Below are 6,099 nucleotides of genomic sequence, written 5' to 3' on the forward strand. Positions count from 1 at the left end.
CACACACACACACACGATGATACAGGTCTCCCCTGCTCCAGGCATCCCTTATGCCTGCCCTGTGCCTCATCTCCAAATACTATGGAGTCACTCCTCCAAGGAAGGGAGCAGAAATTCTTCCAGGAACCACCAAGTATTTGGATTTGCATCCAGTTATCAGGTTCTCAGAGTTATGCCATGGAAACTCTAGTGGATGTTGATAAAAAATAAAATACATTTCTACAGTCTGAGGCTCAGAGATCCTGACTCCATTTTTTTTGGTAAAGATTTATAATAAAAAAAAAAAGCTAGGCACTGGTGGCTCACACCTATAATCCTAACTACTCAGGAAGCTGAGATCTGAGGGTCACCATTCAAAGCCAGATCGAAGCCAGACTCTTACGTCCAATTAACCATCAGAAAACCAGAAGTAGAGCTGTAGCTCAAAGTGGGAGAGTACTAGCCTTGAGGAGAAAAAAACGCTTAGGGACAGTCCCAGGACCAACATACACACAAAGCTTTGTAAAAAAGGAAAAAAGAAAAACTGTACTGGCCAGCACAGTAATAAAGTGGTGGTGTTTTTTTTTTGTTTTTAATGCCAGGTAACTATCACCAGGGCTTGGCACTTGGTTGCTTTATAGCTGGTCTGGGTCTAGGAACCAACCAGGCTAAGCCCTTGTGAGGTACCAGTGAGAATCCTGGATCGTAGGGTAAGGTGGGCCTGCTGCAGATCTCTCAAGGATGATGCATTCCATGCCTGGTCCTGTCACCCTCCCAAGACACTTGTGGCTTCTGTGGGTGCTGAGAAGCTCAGGGGCTGGGCTGATTTGGAAGGGAGTGGGAAGGGGAGTAAAAGAGCTAAATTCTTGGCTGAACTAACAATGGAGGGGAGACTGGAAGAGCAAGGAGTCCTCGGAGTGTCTGTAGGCTGGGACCCCGGGTGCTGGGAGAAGTGGGGAGGGGGCAGGCAGCTGCCTTTTCCCAGATGCCCCAGGAGCACAACTGAGCTGTGGGGCAGAGACGAAAGCCAGAATGCTTTCTTGTGGTTTCAGAGTATTACCCATTCTATTCTTCATCCCTACTTTCTGCCTTATCTCTGGAGCCTGGAAAGCAGGAAAAAAAAAGCTGGTCTGGCCCTCCCACCTTCCCAGTAAACACAACCACATTGCTAGAAAAATTCCAACTCAGCTACGGCCCAGCCACCCCCACCCCACGCCTCATCTTTCAGACACAGAGAAACCCAAGCACACAAAGACATGTCAGTGCTGTGCTTCTTCCCAAGCAGGGAGCAAGTCCCCCATCAGATCAGATTTCTGAGCTAAGAGGGTTGCTGTGATGCGGCCATGCATCCCCAGAGGAGTCACTCCTCCATCCCTCCATCCCTTTCCTTCCTTTCTAGCGGCTTCATTTTCCTCTGTCCTACCACTGGCAGGAAGGTTAGAGTCAGACATGAGGGACTCCCTCGGCTACCCCCTGGGAGCTTCCTACAGGTAGCTCTGTGTATTGCTCCAACATGGAAGTGGGGCTCAAGCTCCACCTCTGACTTTAGGACTCACACCATTTCACTAGAAGTTTCTTCACCCAAGGAATGGTCAGCTAAGGCTTGGACTTTGTGCCATACCCAAGCCAGAGAACTGCAGAGAAGTTTCTCCTACAGGGTACTGTTGAAGTTCTACTCTGTGCCAAGTATTGTTCTGTGCCAGACTGAGCAGTGATCAAGAAAAGCTTGCCAGGCACTGGTGACTCATGTCTTGAAAATAATCTTAGCTACTCAGGAGACTGAAATCTGAAGATTGAAGTTCAAAGCCAGCCTATGCAAGAAATGTCTGTGAAACTCGTATATCCAATTAACCAGCTGAAAGTGGAACTGTGGCTCAAGTTTAGAGCTCCAGCCTTAAGTGAGAAAGCCCCAGCAAGTACTGAGTTCAAATACTGACACAAAACAAGAAAAAAAAAAAAGCATGCTTCATCTCCTCTCATCTTAGAAAGAGGGAAAGAGAAGGCGAGGCTCAAGCAAAGAAGCCAGAGTAAGAGAAAATAAAGTTGGGCCCAAGATCAAGACAAATGCTGTGGACACAGCAGGAGTGGAAGAGGTCTATAGTGGATACGGGGCGGGGGGCGGGGGGAAGGTGCAGGGAGTCTAGAGACTAGCTACTGGCTTCCATCCAGGGTCATCTACCCACAGCTCATATTTTTCTGTCTAGTGACAGCTAAATGAAGAGAAAGCTAACTTTACAACCGCCCACTTCACACATAATGAATATGAATGGGCATCCTGGAGCCTGTTCCATGGGATTATCTGTGAGCTGACAGTCCTCCCACTGACTGGACCATCCCAGCCTGCCTGTCCCCTGGCTAGGGCACGAGCAGGCTTTCACCTGCTTCCTATTAGCTGTGTCCTCTCCTCCCCTACACCTCCAGGTCTTCAGATGCCCCCGCCCCCAGGCTCACTCGAGGTAACCCGGCACCTCAGCCTAGATCCTCTATTCTCCAGGGCTGCTCACTGTTCTCTGGCCCCCTCCTGGTACCTCATCTTTGGGAGAGTTTCTGTTCTCAGTCTCTTTTGGCTGAGGCTCTTCTCTGCTTCAGTGAGGCCCACCCAAAGGTTCAAGCTTTAGATCTTGGTTATTGCAGGGGCATGGATACCAGGTCAGTACTGGAAGCCCTAGCTAGGGGCCCCATTAGTCCAGGCTTCCTGCCTCAGTCAGGCAGTGAGAAATGTTTCCTGTCAAAGGCATTCGATCCTCCTTCTCTACAGACACATCAAACCGCACTTCAACCTCAAAGTGTAGCCCCTCTGTAGTACCAGACAGGAAGTCGAGAGGTATTTCCCTAGCAGAGAAGTATGTGTCTCACTCGTGACCCAGCCTCCAGGTAAAGAGCAGTGAGCACAGAACATCTGCTCCTAGGACCCTTCTTCATGAAACCAGAGCCCTCCCTTCCCCCTCCACCACTGTGGGATGCCCTACCCCCACCTCTGTTTCTCCTCCTCAGGGAACAAATTGGCTGGAGTCACTAGATCTTATGAGTCCTTCTGATGTATGTCTATCTTTGGGAGAAAGGAATGACCTGGTGTCCTCTTCATCTGGACATCCCAGGCACCTAGCACAAGGCCTGGCCCACAGCAGGGCTTCACAGTGTGATGGAAGAGCTGCAGAATGACTGGATCTTCTGAGAGGCCTCTGGATTCAGAGTGCTGGGCTAGGTCAGGGATGTAAGGAGCCTCAGACACAGTTCTGGTCCCTGAGGATTTGTTTGCCATGAGATACACAGATTCAAATTCATAGGGAAATTAGAGTTGGGAAGGGCCATAAGCAATGCTAACAATGCTACTACTTCTTGTTATCCTTTGTCAGCCAGTATGTGGGTACATTCCCTGCTTGTTACCTTATTCAGCCCTTGCCACAGGGCTATCATGAAACTAAGTTTAACAGGTAAGCCAACTGAGGCTTAAGGCTTGATTAGCTCAAGGTCCCCAGTGAGTACATGCCAAAGCCCAGATTAAAGATCAGGGCTGTCTTACTCCCAGAGGGAGATCATCTTGTTTTACACCAGCAGCCTGAGGCTGACTGTGCCAAGTGCCAAATGAGTGCAGCAGCCATTGTTGTCCTGAGAGTCAGTTCACTAAAGGTCAGACAGGAAGCCAGCCTCTAGGAAGGTATGGCCAGGGCAGCTGATACAGGTGTCCTCTGAGACCAGGAGAGAAAGAAATTGAAGCTCAGGATGAAAAGGGAAAAAAGATAAAAAAAAATAGCAGCAACTCCCAAGTTAAATCAGGGCACATTCAAACAAATCACAAATTACGCCAGGGTCGTCTGATTGGTTCAGTTAGGGCCTAAAGCAAGGAACATTTGTCATGAATCTTCTGTGCTATGCCAGAGCAAACTCTCAGTATTGGCCACAATGAACACATGAGCACACAGGCTAGTGGAAAATGCCACAGCATAACAATAATTAATAAAGTGGCAGAAGAGGGGAACACATGTACATGATGGAGATCTGGATTTGAATGCTGGCTCTGGCCTCTATTTTTTTGTATAACCTTGGGCAAATTAACTTTCTTACCTGCAAAACAGGGGCTGCAATGGTATTTGCCATTATGATACCTTTCAGGGTTCTTATTAAAAAAAGTAAGTGGTATTCCGCTGGGTACCAGTGGCTCATGCCTGTCATCTTAGCTACTAGGGAGCATAACGTATACAGATCATGGTTTGAAACCAGCCAAATTAGGACACTCCATGAGACTCCTCTCTCCAAAAAAAACTACTAGAAAACTTGAAGGTAGAGCTGTGCTTACGTGGTAGATAACTAGCCTTGAGCAAAAAGCAGCTCAGGGACAGTACCCAAGCCCTAGAACCAGCACAAACAAAAAGTTGATATTCTATATAAAGAGTTTGGAACAGTAGCTGGCTCAGTGAGCACTCAGTTTGCTGAATACTATCTTTAAAAAAATGTCTACAAGGCTGGAGGGAGGAGTTGGGCAGGTAGGGAGGGAAGGGATGGTAGGGGAAAAACAGAGGGGGTCACAATGCTCAATAGGAAATGGACTCATTACCTTGCTCATGTAATTGTAACCCCTCTGTACAGTATCTTTACAATAAAAATACATAAAAATGTCCACAAGAAGTGTTTAATATTATGCTTGGTCCTAGTTTGACATCCAATTAATGGCTAACTCATAGGATCAACAAGGGATACTATGAATCTCAAAGGTAACACAAGCCTTAGGGCAAGCCTCCTTCAGTTAGTGAGTGAAGGAGCCCTGGACGGGCCTTCCAGATAACTCAGCTATTTACAAAGGGCCCTCATGTACCCTGTTCATCTCATGACCCAGATGATATGTAAGGTCACAAAGACTGGGTAGCCCCCAGAGATATTTCTAAGGCCCTCAGTTCAAAGAACCAACCTGCCCCTAACACACCTGTTGACCAAGAAGCACCTTTCCCTCCTCTGGCCAGCATCAAGGCCAAAGATAGGAATCACATGCCCTGGCTTGGTGGCCCTGGGTTCTTTTCTGAGCAGACTGGAGAAGGCAAAGAAGCAGACCAAAGCCTCAGGTCTCAGTTTCAGTGATCTGAATGCACATTGTAAGAGTGTAAGAGTATGAAAATCATCTTCTGCCAGGCACTGGTGGCTCATACCTGTAATCCTAGCTACTCAGGAGACTGAGATCTGAGGATCATAATTCAAAGCCAGCCCGAGCAGGAAAGTCCATGAGACTCTTATCTCCAATAAATCACCAGAAAACCCAAAGTGGCAATGAGGTTCAAGGGGTAGAGCACTTGCCTTGAGCTGAAGAGCTGAGGGACAGTGCCCAGACACAGAGTTCAAACTCCACAACTGACAGAGAGAGAGAGAGAGAGAGAGAGAGAGAGAGAGAGAGAGAGAATCCATCTTCTCTAATAGAAATCCTGATATTTACTTCCTATCAGTCCTGTCAAGAAATGGCAGAAAATTCATGTCTGTCTGTCTGTCTGTTTCTCTCTCTCTCTCTCTCACACACACATACACACAAATGTCCTTGTCCTGTGCCAAGTTACTCTGGGAGAAAAGGGCCAGTCACAAGGATCTTCCATCTCACAGGCTTTGTGACTCTGCATTTGACTGCACCCAACTCTGCTAGACACACCAAGGCCCATCCTGAGATTCAGCAAGTCTTAGGCCGAGCGGGTACTGAATCTAAGAACCACAGAGGGGACTTTTCTCCAGGATGTGTCCCCTGGAGATTTAAGACCTCATACAAGCTGGAGATGGAGGTATGACACAAGTGATAGACTGACAGCTTTGAGAGAAAGAGGAAGAACTTGAGGCCCTGAGTTCAAACTCTAGAACTGGCGTGCACACATATATGTGGGTATGTGCACATACACGTACAGACTTCATACATTTTAACTACTAGTAAGATAAGGGAACTTTCATCATCTCTGAAAAGCCAGCCATTCTTTATCAGTATCAAAATGAAGGCAAAGGTAGACTTGACCAGTAATCTGAGAGAAAATGTAGGCACCAGGGGTCCAGAAGCTTTTGTATTTCATTCAGCCACAGGAGGCTCCTGAGCTGCCCAGCGCTCTTTCCTACCACAAAGCTGACTCCTGATGAATTGTTTCCAAGGCTCTGAGC

Source organism: Dipodomys spectabilis, unplaced genomic scaffold (genome assembly GCF_019054845.1).
Source record: "Dipodomys spectabilis isolate Male_0828 unplaced genomic scaffold, ASM1905484v1 ptg000002l, whole genome shotgun sequence".
Taxonomy (NCBI): Eukaryota; Metazoa; Chordata; class Mammalia; order Rodentia; family Heteromyidae; genus Dipodomys; species Dipodomys spectabilis.